This window comes from Cavia porcellus, unplaced genomic scaffold (assembly GCF_034190915.1).
Source record: "Cavia porcellus strain 051 isolate PalLab524CR breed Dunkin Hartley unplaced genomic scaffold, mCavPor4.1 scaffold_22, whole genome shotgun sequence".
Lineage (NCBI taxonomy): Eukaryota > Metazoa > Chordata > Mammalia > Rodentia > Caviidae > Cavia > Cavia porcellus.
The window spans coordinates 20,212,157-20,227,550 of NW_026947505.1; the positions used below are offsets into that span (position 1 = coordinate 20,212,157).

General features: G+C 42.6%; 1 protein-coding gene across 3 annotated transcripts in view; it reads left to right on the plus strand.

Moving 5' to 3' along the window:
• The first annotated feature begins 11,190 nt into the window (after positions 1–11,190).
• The window catches only part of Plekhg1 (pleckstrin homology and RhoGEF domain containing G1), a 209,499-nt gene continuing 205,295 nt past the window's right edge, over positions 11,191–15,394 (plus strand). The window contains exon 1 of one of the 3 annotated variants that reach the window (XM_063232903.1): positions 11,191–11,324. The gene's annotated coding sequence lies outside the window, so the exon portion shown is untranslated. The other 2 variants (XM_063232905.1, XM_063232904.1) reach the window with 2 other exon arrangements.

The following is a 15,394-nucleotide window of genomic DNA, read 5'->3' on the forward strand; positions in this document are numbered from 1 at the left end:
TATTCATGAGTAAGGATGATTACGGTGCTTCTCCCCTTTCTATGGATCACTTTTTCCCCATAATGACTCAGTCCCTTTTCATTCTTTTCTACAATGAGCGTAAACAGGTCTTAAATGTAAACTTCTTAACTCACAGGTTCTGGAAGGAAGACAGGAGAACTAGTTCCTGCAAAACTTCATTTGAAAGCAGAAACATACAAAGGGAAGACTCCTGGGAACTGAAAACTGTTTCCCTCCCAATGTGTACTATTTCATAAACATCTCACCCCCTTCCCATGTGGTTTACCCCTCAACCTCTCCCCGACAGCTAGAAAGTAAGTCCAAATATCTTGTTTGAGTTGAGTGAGAAAGGCAGGGCGCCAAGGAATCCGTGTGGCTGGACCAGCAGAGCGGGCAACGGTCGCTGGTCCCTTACTCTGCCTCTGGCTAACATTCCAGAGAGATTGAGTTCCAGTTGCCTTTGGTGGACTACCTTTGTACAGTAATACTTTAATCCTGCCATTTTGCATGTGTTTTGCAGAAAAGTTAGAGAGAGAAGAAAGGAAGAAATTCACACTTCAGTCTCTATCATGAATAACTCTCCTAAACTGGGATCTTGGCCATCATGGCAGCAATTTTATTGTTGTTGTTTGGGTTTTGATTTGTTTTGTTTTTTGCAAGGAGGGAACTTGATAGACATTTGACAGCAGTGCCACAGGACTTACTTTTATGGCTGCATCAGTAACATTTCCTCCAAACTGAAAGTGTGTTATTCTCTGTACCTCCCAATGCCAGCACTGCTCTGTGTTATAACGTTGTTACCACACTCCCTAAACTCTCTAAGCCTTAATTTCCTGCACCAAGAACTCGGGTTCCAAACATCTCAACATACTTTCAGGACGCAAGATAAAAACAGTCTATGGAGAGTGGTTTGCTTGTCAGTGAAACCAAGGGACATTTTCTCTTTTTCTGTGCTAGTTTCCCTTAGCGCCAGTTGGTAGGTGACCTGACCTTCCCACCTGCTGGGAAGGAAGAGATGAGAAGAGCTCACAGCGTGAATTTTTCCTTCTTTCTCACCTCATCCTTCTTCCAGGGATGTGCTAGTGCACATCTAGCAATCAGCTCTGTGGGGCCAGGTTAGAAGACCCTGCTTTGGAGTCATTGCCAACTTCAGAGGTGTAAATAATCTCACCATAGCTGATTTCAAGCTACCAGTATGATATCAGCTGGCTCACAATATTCCTAAATCTTAACATTAGTTTGTGAAAATTGGTATAAACCAGCACCAACATATTACTGCATCTTATTATTCACAAAATGTACTTTTAATCCTATCTACCCAAGAAAAGTGTACCTTTCCAAACTTCAGATTCACAGTCCCAAATACAAGATTTTCTGAAGAGGAATTTTAGACAGACAAACACAATATATGCCACACATTATGCAATGATCTTTCAATAGTCCTTGCACCACCAAAACAAACACCTTTGTATTTCTGCAGTTGAATGGATGGAAATTCACACTACATAAGAGTTTTACGAGAAATGGTAAGTACTCTCTGCATTAGTCACTGTAAAAATACCTGAGATGATAACCCTGTAAAGAGAAGTGTATTTTGTCTCACAGTTCCAGAGACTTTAGCCCATCAGAGCCTGCCCCTGCTGCTTCAGCAGTGTGAATTGTGTGGTAGAACTATACTGCTCACCTCGTGGCCTGAAAAAAAGGAGAGAGGAGGAGGAACGGCTCAGGATCCCCCAACTCTCTTTAGAGATGCAAAGATCTCCCACTTGCTCTCACCTGTCAAAGGTTTCAGCTTCTCTCGGTTGCATCAAGGTCTGAGGACCAGGACCTTTAGGTACCATTTATCCAAACCACGGTGATCTCAAACCACTGCAGCTGAAGCTTTATCGCCAAATGAGCTAAGCTGAGGCTGGGCAACCACATGCTTTTTTATTTTTTTTAAACAAAAAGAACTTTCCATTTGCAGAGTCATTGGATTTTAGAGCTGAGGATGAGAAATGGTAGAATGTAGCTGTTTACAGTATCATCTTAGCAGAGCATATGAATGCATTTTCCCAGGAGCTGTGGTCCTGCAGCCATAAAAGAAGATGGAGAGATGAAGATGCAAGGTGTGACTGAAAAATACAATGAATGTCTAAAGTTTTTTAAAGAAAAGTTGTAGTAAAAGACGCATTAATTCCCCTCAAAATATTTCCCTGTGCTTGGAACACACTTACTCTGTAATGGTCACAACTTTCTGAAATGGTTTTGGAAGTCCTCTTTCCTATCTTTTTTTTTTTTTAGACCAAAAAAAAGCAAAACAGAAAAAAGGGTAGAAATAATCCAAAATTTCCAAACAAAACAGTAAGAAATGATTAGTCAAAAATAACAGTAAGAAATCTCTCATTGATAAATTACTTATCTTAGAAGCAGTTGTTCAAGTTACAAAATCAAAGCATAAAAATGGACAACCAAACAATGACAAACTATTATATTTGATGAACTAACAAAAATTTAGTAGGATGATTATCTATTTTACACACTTAAACATACATACAGTTATATCCTTTAGAGCACTTTCTTTCTCTTTCATTATTACAATAGCTGTTATACATTTTGGATCTTATTACTCTTTCAGCGTTTTATTTTTATTTTTTATACTAAAGAGACAATACAACATTTACAAATGTGAGTGATTTATTTCACTTATGAAGGTAGTCTCAAGTTGCATCCATTTACCTATACAAGTCTCAAGATCATCCTTTTTATAGCTGAGTAATATTTCATTGTATAAGAAACACCACATCCCTTTCATCCATTCTGTGGTTGATGGCATTTTGGTTGTTTCTAAGATTTAGCTATTACAAATTGCGCTGCTATAAACATGGTATACATATATCACTGTAACATGACTTTTTGAGTTTTTCTGGGAAAATACCCAAGAGAGGAATAGCTGGATTGAATGGAACTTGCAATCCTAGTCTTCTGAAGAATCTCCATAGTGATTTCCATAGTGGCTGCACCAGTCTACACTCCCAGCAACAGTGCAGCAGCCTCGCCAACATTTGTTATCAGTTGATTTTTGATGGCAGCTGTTCTTTCTAGAGTGAAATGAAATCTCAATGCTGTTTTAATTTGAATTTTTCAAATGACCGGTGATGGTGAACATTTCTTCATGTATTTATCTGTCATTTGTACATCTTCATCTGAGAACTGTGCATCATCTCAGATGCCCATTTTTGAAGTTTCCTGAGTACATTTAAAGTGGGTGATCAAAAATATAGTGAATGCACCTTCAGGTGCTATCCAATAGAAAAACAGGTTTATGAAAACATTACAATGTGTCTTCGTTTACCTTATATCTGGCAGCATGCAATCTCTGGCTTTCCCTCAAAGTTAAAATGACCATGAAAGATAAGCATCCTGAACTGACTCAGGACATCAAGGCAGCTACAGCAGTGCAATTAATGACACTCCAGAACCGCTTCAGAGAGTGGCACTAACGATAGACTCAGTGTGTTCAATGGGGGAGGAGGGCGGGAGTAATTTGAGGAGGATTAATGACAATGTGTCTCTTACTGTAATGTATTTTTTTAAATGTATTTAATCATTCATCACATTTTTCTTTCACAGCTTGTAGAATGTCACTGTTTTCTAAGCCTAATGCAGTAGCACATTCCAATCGTCTCAGCAATTGGGAGGCTGAGGCAGGATGATTGTCATGACTTCAACCTGGACAGTGTGTTCAAGGTCAGTCTGAACCATACAGTGACATCCTGCCTCACAAAACCAACAACAAATAAATCAAGTAAAGTTAATAAATATTTTTAAACTCACTGTGTTCTGAAAAACCTCAGCAGCACATGGTATTTATGAAGATGATTTGGGAGGCATAGATCTGGTTCCACAGCCCTGCATTGCTCCTTATTAATTTTGGGATTTTTTTCCTGTTAATTTTGAAACTTTGGTACAGCAAATAGTAGAGTGCTTACCAGAGTCTGAGAAGCATATATGAGACAAGCAGGCGGGAAGGGGATGGTTAGTGGATACAAGGTATAGAGGTAGGAAGGAGGAACAATTTCTGATGCTGTTTAGCACAGTAGAACTGTGCTTGACAGCTGAGTAGTTCCAAATATCTATAAAAGAGGATTTTAAATGTCCCAACAGAATGGATGACAGATCTAAAGGTGATGTATGGCAATTGCTCTGATCTGACCATTGCATGTTGAACACATGTTGAAATGTCACATTGCACCGTATAAATATGTGCAATTAAAAATAAAAATATTTTAAAGAATACCTTGGCTACATTGCCTAACCTCCCTGAAGCCACTCACATATAAAGTAGAAAATGCCCTCAGTTGTGAGGAGTAAGTAAGGTAATGTACACAGAGCCCTTAACGTAGAGCCGGGACAGAGTAAGCACAGGAACAGTAGCAGCCATTATCCACCAACTTTTCCCTAAGTCTCATTTTCTGCCATCAACAATAGATAAGGATAGAGATGCAGAAGAACGGGGAACATGCTTGAGGCCCCTGCCTTGCGTTTACTATTTAAAAGTTTAATTTTTATGTACAAAGTAAACTTATTTTCCTCCTTCCTCTTTTTCTCCTCCTGCAGGACGAGCAATTGACCTTAGTACCTTTGCTCTGAGCTATATCGTCAGCACTTTTTATTTTTTATTTTCTTGCAGGATCTCTCTGAATCCATAAGTTGTCCAGGCTGGGCTCAGACTTGCAAACCTTCTGCCTCAGTCTCCCAGAGTGCTGAGGTTACAGGTGTATGTCAGCATCCCTGACTTTTATTTTATTTTATTTTACTTCTGAATCCATGACATTGAATTCTTAGGGGAGCAATGAAATGCTTTTTATTAACCTTTTCTACCTGGTTGACTGTATGTTTAATGAAAGAAGAAAGACGGATGAGGAAGAAGAGGAGGGAGTATTGACTCCTTTTTTATTTTACTTTATTTTGGTTGTTTCCATCTGAAAAGTTATCTGAAAGCAGTTGGCAGTGAAAGAGGAGGAGCATTGGAAACTCACAAGGTCGGCCTAAAGGGATGCTCTTGCTTGGCCAAAATAATGTTTAAGGACATTCGAATTCATGTGCTTTCAAATATGTACCACACTTCAACATCTCTGAACTGCTGGACACAGTTTTCACTGGCCTGGCTTCTGAGACCATCTAATTTTGACATGTCCCATCAAAAGGGACGCCCACAGTGCACTCTAAAAGAATGCCGTTAGTGTTTGGGATGAGACATCTCTTTGTTGCATAGAGGTGTAGAAACTTAGGGACTCCAGTGAGCCATCATTAACTAGCAGAAGACCCCCTACTCCCAGAATGACAGCAAAACAACTCCCAACCTAAAATTTCCAAGTGACTCTAAAGGGTGGGGTACTGTTCCTGTTGAGAATTTCTGAATGCAATTATTTTTGAGAAATAAAGTTGGAATTAGTTCCTTTCTTCAACACAGCTGAAAAGGAAAACAACCCAAAAATCATTCTAAAATTTTAAAGCTTCCATATGTATGCGTATATCATATTATCAATTTGAAGAAAAATGCAATTGTGAATCAAAAGTATAAGAGTCAGGCTGGCAATGTAAGCCCTTGGTAAAGTGCTTGGCTAGCATGCACCAGTCTCAGTTCAATCCTAATGGCATCCAAAAAAATTATAAGCTGTCTAGCATTGCTTTACTTTAGTATAATATGATTCAGGATGTTTCTCATTACAAAGATATTCAGACGATTTGTATAATTTTGTATTTTGTTTACATCCCCAAGATTTATAGACCCTAACCTTAAAAACTTCTGATTTTAGATTATTTTCCTCACAATAGCAATATTTGTAAAGAACATCACACACATCTTATTTCGCTATACTGGTCAAAATCAAGATCATCAAGACAAGGCAAGGAGAAGAGTACACAGAATAATAATGTTGACCACGAGCCATTTCAGCTCCTTATTCCCTCATGCGTATATGATTTGGGAATATTGTCATTGTCCTTTTTTTCATCGCTAGATGTCTGTTATGGTTTACATGTGAAGTGTCTCCCAAGACTTATGCATTGAAAGTTTGATCCTAAATGTAACAATGTTTAGAAGCGGGGCCTAAAGAGATGAGTAGATCATGATGGCATTTCCTTTATCAATTGATCAATCAATTGATAAGCTTACCATTGAGTAGTATGAAGAGCAATGCCATGTTGGAGGAATGAGGCCACTAGAGGCCTGTCTTTGAAGGCTAAATTCTGTACCAGCCCCTGCCTTTCTCTCTGGCTTTCTTACTCAGTTTCCATTTCTTGGCTGCCAAGCATGAAGTGAGTAGTTTTCCTCCACTACATGCTTCTGCCATGATGCTTCTGCTTTGGAGCCAACCTGACCATGGACTGACACCCCTGAAACCATGAGGCAAATGTTTCCTTGTTTAAATTATTTTCCTTGGATCTTTGGGTCCTTGGGTGATGAAAAGTTGATTCATATAGTGCCTCTTTCTTTTTCCATGCCCTGGCTGACATCTATTGTTCTTGCCCTGTGTCAGTCGTGGCCTCTATTTCATCAGGGAGTTGCACTTTTTAAGAAAAGCTAGTAGACTCACCACTGACCTCATAATGTGCACAATAATGTTTCCCCCCATTATGCTTGATAGGTGAAGAGCTGTCCCTTGCCTCTGGAACCCAGGCCTTTACAAGATTACTAGTGATGGAGGGTTAGGTACTCTTACTGCAGCCAGCAGTGAAGATAACTCAGTCATGCCAAGATTTCCAGATAGCCTCAAATTCCTCTACCTCCTTTTAATTCCAATGTATTTAGATATTAATAATAATGAATTTTTAAAATTTTATCTTCACTCTTTGGGTACAGCTTCTGAATTTCTAACTCTTTTAAATCAAAGGCTTGAAAGAAAGAAGCATCAACCACAGTGTAGACTCTGAGGGTCACCCCTGGGTATAGAGAACTTGAAGACAGGCAACTTTCTATATGCACTTGAGCACATCCTTGGTTGTCTGTCTTTCTTTCCTACATGAGATTATGAATCCCTTCCCATACTCTCCTCTCTGACATGGCCAGGATAGTCTAGAGATGTTTGTTGAGGCTCACAAATCTAAATTTGAAATTAAGATAGCTTTCTCAAAAAAAAATGCTACTTTTTTCTGATCTTGTAAAATCATAAATTCACTATAATCACCAACATCATAACAGTTACCACCGTGGGTCATAAAGTAAAAGGAGGGTGTGATAGAGTCATTAAACTGTAAGCTTTGCAAACATCACTTCTTCTGTGTACATGGTTTGGTACCACTGAGGTAAATTGCTACCAAAAAACCAAGCTATTATGCAGCCTTTGGTCAGGAATAGCTGAGTTAGCGAGAGGCCATGGGATCTGGAATGCAAAGTACTGCTTGTGTCCTGCTCTGCCCTCTACACCTGTGAGCCCCTGAGCCAAGCACTGAACTGCCAAGTCTCTACGCCCCTAAGGATTACAGTGTCTGCCTTTCTGGGTCGATCTGAGGAATAAATAAGATGCACAGGAGACATTCAATAATCTCAAAAAAATGTCTTCTGCGGACATCTAATTGGTAGACCCAATTTTCCTTGAGTAGGAAAAGGGTATGATTTGAGGAATAAGCCAGGCCTGGGCCTGCTACCCTTGGGCCCTTCTTTTTCCTGTTCAGTATCAGGACTGCAGAGACAGGGAGGAGTAGGATGGCTATGGTTGCTTTCAAGTTTCTATAGCTGCCAGCTCACACAATGGAGGGCAGAGTGAAGAGAGGGAAGAGCCAGGGTATTTCTCCTCTGCACTGCCAGGGTCTCCAACAAACAGCTCCCAACTTTAACGCTCTCTCTCTCTCTCTCTCTCTCTCTCTCTCTCTCTCTCTCTCTCTGCTTGCTGCTCCAGTCTAGGGCTGGTGGTGGCTTCCTGGTGTTATAATTTCTGGGCTGTCTCACTGTCTCCTTGTGGTTTCTTGATTCTCCCATTACATTTAAAGTCAATTGTCTGCATTAAAATCCTTCTTTTATAAGTATTTTAAGTGACTTCTCTTTCCCTTTCTTGACCATGACTGACAAACAAGAATGTTAGGAAGATTCCTCACCAAAAGAATTTTCCAAATACTGGATGTGCCCTTAGAAAACCTTTTCACTAGGGTCTTTTTCTTTCGCTGACCTGGGATGCTACCTAACAACATGTCATGTCACAACCTCTGTCTCATCCTTCCACCCACTCTTTCCTTCATCTGTATGTGATATGATAAAAGTATATGGTGAATATTTAAATTTTAACAATTGTTACCATAAAAGTCACATTGCCATTAATCCACCTTGAAGTCTTCCCCTTGTTTCAAACCAACATCCACCCACTCATGGTTCTTGCCAGTTTTCTGAAGCAGTTCCAGAATCCTCTTTTGTGACGGTCTTCATGAGGTGCAATCAGAAACACTGTAAATGCTGCTGCTGGATGCTGAGGCTGGGAAAAGCATTACACTGTGTCCTCAGCCACCTTGTCCACTGACCCTGGCACTGTAGGACTTCTGATGGTTCCTCAAACTCAAAACGACCATCCAAGTTAAGCCATTTGAATCATTTCAAGACATCAAGATAGCTAAAACAGTGCAACTAAAGACACTCAGGAAAGGGAACTTGCAGAACTGCTTCAGAAAGCAGCAAGAATGATGGGATCAGTGTGTTCAAAGCCAAGGGGAGGATTTTGAGGGAGCATTAATGGCACTATATCTTTTACTATAAAGTTTTTTAAAATTTAAGAATTCTACTTTTCCAATCTTTTTCATGTATCTATTATGCATTAGGCACTGAACTAAATTCTATGCACACAGATAAACTTGACCCTCAGAAGTCAGGCCAGGGGATCCCAAGAAGACCATTCTAGTGATCTGAAGGGCAGCATACATGTTTGGGAACCAGGAATGATGATGTATGCATGCTTGTTGTGTGTTTGGCACAGAATCAGCAAAAGAGTTTCTGGTCTTGTTTCCACTTCTCATCCTGCACCTCATTACTGAACTGAAGTGGCACGAAGAGAAGTGGGCTGAGAAGGAAATATTATGACCATTCTCTAGATGAGGCGTGGCAGTTAGAACTGTCATCTGCCCAAGAAAGCAGCTCCTAGGTGGCAGAATCTGCTGCAGGCTCAGTTTTCTCATCGAATCACAGCGGCCCACTGTTTCACTCCAAGCTTCCCTGCTGTAGAGACAAGGAGACCCCAGATGTCCTCTCTTCCTTTCCAAGCTGCCTCAGCTCCTTCCCCCCAGTGGCAAACACATTCAACAAGTAGCTTCTTTAAATGCTAGATCCTTTGCATGTCAAGTAAGGGCTAGCACCTATTTATGACAGATTCCATAAATGTAACAATTGTCCATCTTATCCTCAAGGATGTGTTGTTCCAAAACCCCAATGTCGGAAACTGTGGCTAGTACCAAGCTTTGTGTATACTATGATTTTTTGCTATATGTATATAACTATGATCATGTTTAATTTATAAACAAGGCACAGTAAAACTAATTAATAACTAAACAATAATAACTAAATATAAAGCAAAACAGCTATATCAATATATCACAGTGAGATTACCAGAATCACACTCCTTGGTGTTGGGGGCCATTATGAAATAAAATGCAAGATAGTTGAATACAAGCACAGCAATACTGCAACCGAAAATCTCAGAAACAAGATGGCTTCCAATGACTAAGGAGGGTAGTGTATACAGCAGGGATACAGCGGGCAGAGGAAAGGTTCACATTCCAAGGGGCAAGACAGTAAGAGACCTCATCATGCTGCTGAGCATGGCATGCAATTTAGAACTTAAGAACTTTTTATTTCTAAAAAGTTCCATGTAATATTTTCATACTGTTGTGGACCTCTAGTAACAGAAACCATGGAAAGTGAAACTGTAGATAAGAGGGAGTAGGCTGTGTGGACCATATTAGTCCACAACACATGCTATTCAGAAGTAAGGCCCTGTTGTCTATTTCTATCTCAAATAACTGCACAGAGAGCTGAGGTAACACAAGTGGTTATGTGTGACCTCCAGAAACCCAGAAAGGTCATGATTAAGGAATCTAGGACCTGTCTTGCCACAGGTCATGCCAATAACAGTATTACTGGAAGACCAATGACGATGGCACTCTGAGGATGCCAGAGATCTGCTTTAGTCCCACCGCAAATCTACCTTTGTAAACTAGAACACAAACTGCACACTGTAAAGGAAAGAACTGTTACTGCAAAACCTTGCTTTGTTTGAAATCTTTGTAACAGTTTCCACAACTGTGTACATGCATAAAGACAAAAGGGGAAATTCCAAAACAATAATAGTTAACATTTATCCAAGGTTTATTAGGTGCTGGACAGCTTCCTAGCCTTTCGTGCACATTATCTTGTGTCAGTCACACACAGGAACTCTGTACGGTAGGCAGTACCATACATGTACCATAGCAGTACCAGCCCGTTTTATAGGTGCGGAGAATGAGGTTAGATGATTTTACTGGAAGTCACACGTTAAGAACTGCTAAGCTGAAGGTCTGTAAACAGAGAGAATAGGGCTCTGGTAAACATGAGTGAACCGAAAGGAAACCATACACAAACCTGATATGTCGGCTTGGCGGTGTCCAGAAATGACTTCACCTTGTAGGCACCTTTGTGATTGAAGTCATCGGTTTACTGTAGGCCCGGTGCCTTTAAACACCTCCCTCGCTATCGCAAAGATCGTTCTTTGCCTGCCTCCTTTTTCACTTTTACTTTCTCTAAGCAAAGGTCGTTTGGTACATTAGCCGAGGCGATTAGGGTAATGATGCCTGAAAGAACCTGCCTCTTTTTACCTGTTGTGACCCCACAGCCTCTGTCAAACTAGAATGTTGATGTAAAGAGACTATTACTATTTTAAACAACTCAATATAGGAAATGATCACGTCCAAGGGAAAGCTACATCTCAAAGACCCAGAAAAATGAAGAAAAGTGATGTGTCTGCGAAAACAGTAGCAGGGATTTAAAAAAAAAAAAAAAAAAACTTTTCCCCCCAGAGGCTGTAATTTGACTGCTCTCTTTGGCACAGATCCAGAGACAAGGCCAAGTGCTTAATCGGCGCTTCTTTCTTTCTCGGGGCTCCCTCCTCCTCCCCACCTGGTCGGCCTGCAGCGCCCGAGGAGGCGGGACGACCCACGGCCGGAGGAGCGGGCGTTGGGGCGCGGGGAGGGGCGGCGGGCGCGGCCGAAGGGGCTCGGCGAGCGGCGAGGAAGAGGAAGTCGGGGCCAGCGCTGCTGGGCGCCCGAGCCGGCGGAGCGCACCTCCCCCGGGTGGCCGGACCCGCAGCCCGGGAGCCGCCCTCTCGGTAAGCACCGCCTGGGCTCCTTCGGGGAGGGGACGGGGCCGCCCGGGGACCTCGGATCTGCAGGAGGGGACCTCGGATCTGCAGGAGGGGACCTCGGATCTGCAGGAGGGGACCCAGATCTGCAGGTGGGGACCCGGATCTGCAGGAGGGGCCGCGGAGCGTGGTGCCGGCCCGCAGTGCCCCGCGCGCTCCTCCGGGTCGCAGGCAGAGGGTGCTGGGGAGCGGCGCCGCCGGAGACGGTGGGGCGCGGGTGCTGTCCGCTGTCCCGGAGCGCCGAACCCCGAATTTCGCCCGGCGCCCCCACCCCGCTCCGCAGCACGGCGCTGCAGGGCTCGCTGTGCTCCGAGGACTTTCTGGGCGCCCGCACCGGAGGGTCACCCCACCCCAACGCCCACGGAACGGTCCAGAAAGGGGACCCGGCAGCCGACCACCGTGGACCAGCCCCCCAACAGCCGCGCTTCCGCCGGGTCCCGGGACCGGTGCTCCGCGGTGGGATCGGTGAGTGGGGGCTGCGCTGTCCCCGGACGCTCGCGTCGGGGCCCCGCTCCGCCGAGAAGCAGCTCTAGGGGGCAGCGGGGTGCGTGGCGGAGTAAACGGCGGCTCCGGGGTAGCGAACTCCCCAGCACCGGGACCGGGACCAGACTGCGGCGGAGCGCGGGGATGCTCGAGGCCCCTCTTTCTTTGTGTCGGAGGCGGCGTCCTGAGCCTAAACCCGGAGCCCCGGGACGCTCGGGTGACAAAAAGGCCATTAACCGCTGTGTTTTACTGAATTCTTGGGGAACAATGAGCGCAGCATTTCCTCTGTGCTGGTGGCTTCTTGTCTGAAAGCCGGTGTTTCACCAAGTCCTGTCCCTCGCCGCTGGCTTTGTGCCACTTTCAGGTGGCCCGGGCTACTGCGTGTTATTTTTCTGAAGCCACTGAGTGTGGGTGTCCTGGAAGGCTACTCAGGCGTCTCTCTTAGAAGACAAGGTCCATCTCCGGCTGAGTGGGAGGCGGCTTGGGCATTTGGGACAGATCGAATATGGAACTATTTTGTACTTAAACAAGGAGATCAGGATGTTAACTCTAAGTCAAGTTTGTACTTTAAAGGTCTCGCAGGCCAAGATCACGGAATGCTCTGAATAATATCAAGCGTTATAACCAGCGAGTTGTGGATCCCTGTTTCTGTAGTTGGCATACTTTCAAAGAACTGGTGGATTCGGGGTTTTTATTAAAACGCTTTGAAAACATTTCTGACTTGGGCTTTGCCATGTGGAATTTGAGCAAGCTCCTTTGGTGGCCTCGCCTCCTCACTGCTAGCAGAGTGTGCATGAACTAGATGGTTTCTAGAGCTCCACACACGTCCGCATCCTAGTGGTGTTTATTTGCTCTGCAATATTTAAGACTTCCAAGCTAAATGCATGAGTTGATGGTTGACCCTTTAAATTCTCAACTGTCTGGCCTCCCAGTCTCTGACTTGACTTTTTGACCTATTTTAGGCCCCATGTCCAAGCCACTAAACCTTAACCAGAAGGAATTTTCATCCCCAGAGTTTACCCACCTCCGTGGTTCCCTCCTTAATTGGGTCACAGTCAGCAATGACAGCATGACCTCTCTTCCTCTTGGTGTCGCAGCTCCCCAAAGTTGGAGGCTCAAGAACACAGCAAAGTGAACCCTGAACAGTCACATTCATGCCCCAATTCTGCTCTTCCTTGAGAGAATTTTCTTGCTCATCTCATCTTCCCTGGGCACTACTTTTTTGAAGTACCTTTCCTATAGGTGACTGTTACCAGGTTTAAGCATTTCCATGAGATACTTTGAGTTGCGATTCAAAAAGGGTAAATGATCACTTTTTTTTAATAGAAAAAGAAGCAACATAATTTTTTCAGTGATTTAATTCAGCTTTAATGATTTAGACTCTGATGTGTAAATACGAGAAATTTGAATAGTCCTAAATCTCTTGAGTTTGTAGTAAACTAAAAGCAATTCCTGTTATTTCTAATACTGCCATTCAGCTTTTGTGATTTTCATTGATAGGAGTTGGTTTTTCACAGAATTGTCATTCTGTAATTCTCCTGCAGGGATGATTACATCCCTGGATTTAAAGCTGGGGTGGCTCACGGGTGAGCTAGGCCAGTGGCTTATATCTTAAAGATGTGAAGCTCGTGATTGGCTAACAGCAAGTGCTCTGGGATTGGCCCACCTGCATCTGGAGCCTGTCTCTGCATCTCATTAGCTCTGAGACCTTGACCTTTTGAGGGAATTGTTAAGTCGTGGATTGTTTTATAATTAAGAAAAAGAACAATCATAGTTGATCGCTGTGTTTGTATTTTCTCACCTTTCCTTATTTCTTCCTCTGAATTTCAAGAAGAATGATCCTTTCCTCAAAGTTGTGCTGAGGATTAAACAAAATAGTCCTTTTTAAGTGTAGCATATGGTGTGCTTTGAAGATGATTGTTGCTCATAAACTGTGCCCCAGGAGGGAGAGATTTTGTTGAAAGTTAAACATTCTCTATTGGCAGAGCTGTGATTGAACTAAGGTTCACTTCTTTCTCCCAAACTGCATTATCTCTAAGTGATGGTTGCATGGAAACATACTTTGTTTGTTGTTTTGTTTGCTTATTTTTCTTTCCTGTGAGACCTGGTCTCCCTATGGAACTGGCCTGGAACTCTCAGTGATCCTTCTGCCTCAGCTTCTTGAGTGCTGGTATTACAGAGCGTACCACCACGCCTAGCTGGAAACATATTTTTAGTGAAATATAATAGTTTATTCTTTAAGAAAAAATCACTTTCTCTTTTGCCTCAGGAAGGTATAGTTTCTAATTCAAAATATTCATGTATTTAGGCAGGGATGGGAATGGAAACACTTTCTAGACAAAGACTGTTTGACCTTGTATCTTTGTGTAGCAGATTCTCAGATATTAATGTCTCATCCCAGGCCTGCATCAATCTTTCTGAAATGAAAAGCTGAACTGAATCCTGGCTATTCAGAGCTATGAGCATCAGTGCCAAGTAGAACTCACTGACTGAAGAGCCAACTCCATGTGACTAAAAGATGACTACGTATTCCTCTTTGTATTTCCCATACTGCTGAAAAGCAACAGATATTTCAATAAGGAAGCCAGAAATTCTATTCAACTTTCTATGTTGAATATATGACCTCAGCAGTTTGTTGCATCAGGTTTGTTGCAGAATGACTGGGCAGTAGGGTACCAAATACTGTGATTAAAACATACAGTGAATGCTTAAATAAATAATTTTATTGCAAAGTCACATTGCCACAAATCCCCTCCAACTACTCCTCCTTGCTTCACCCCATCACTCTCACTTCTTTGGAAGCAGTTCTGTGAGTCCTCTTCCACGAGGTGTGATCAAAAATGCAGTGAATGCTGCTCAAGTGCCATTCAACAGAAAGGCGGCTTGGGAAACCACCACAGTGTGTCCTCCTCCACTTCATTCACTGGCATCATGCAGTTTTCCCCAAATCAGAATGACCATGAAAGGTAAATGTTTTCAATCAGTTCAGGACACCACGGCAGTCACAATAATGCAACTAAAGGTATTCATGAAAGACAACTTCCAGCACTGTTTCAGAAAACAGCAAGAATGACAGGATAAGTGTATTCCAAGGAAGGAGGAGGAGTATTTTGAATAGAATTAGTGGCAATGTATCTTTTATTGTTTTTTTTTTTAATTTAAGTATTTGTATTTTTCTGTCAGACTTTATATGCTTGGGTGATTCCAATGCCGGTGATTAGGAGTTGACTGGATATCTAAAATAGTTTTCATGTTTGAGTCTGAGTATCTTTTCAACCTGTATACATAATGTTACCAAGAGATCTGTTTTTCCAGTGAGATATGAGCCAAGGAAAAATTTCCAAACTTCATCCTCCTTTGATAAGGACAGATGACCTCCTATATGTCTAGGTTCTGAGTCCATGATTCAAATCTGTCAGTGCTGATCTGAGAATCCAACCAACCGTGGAGTGAAAATTTTTGAAAAAGGAAATTTCATCAGTGCTGAACATACTGAGATGCTTTCATCTCAGTATGTAAGGAACTGTGGTTCCTTAAACAGTGCAGGATAACAC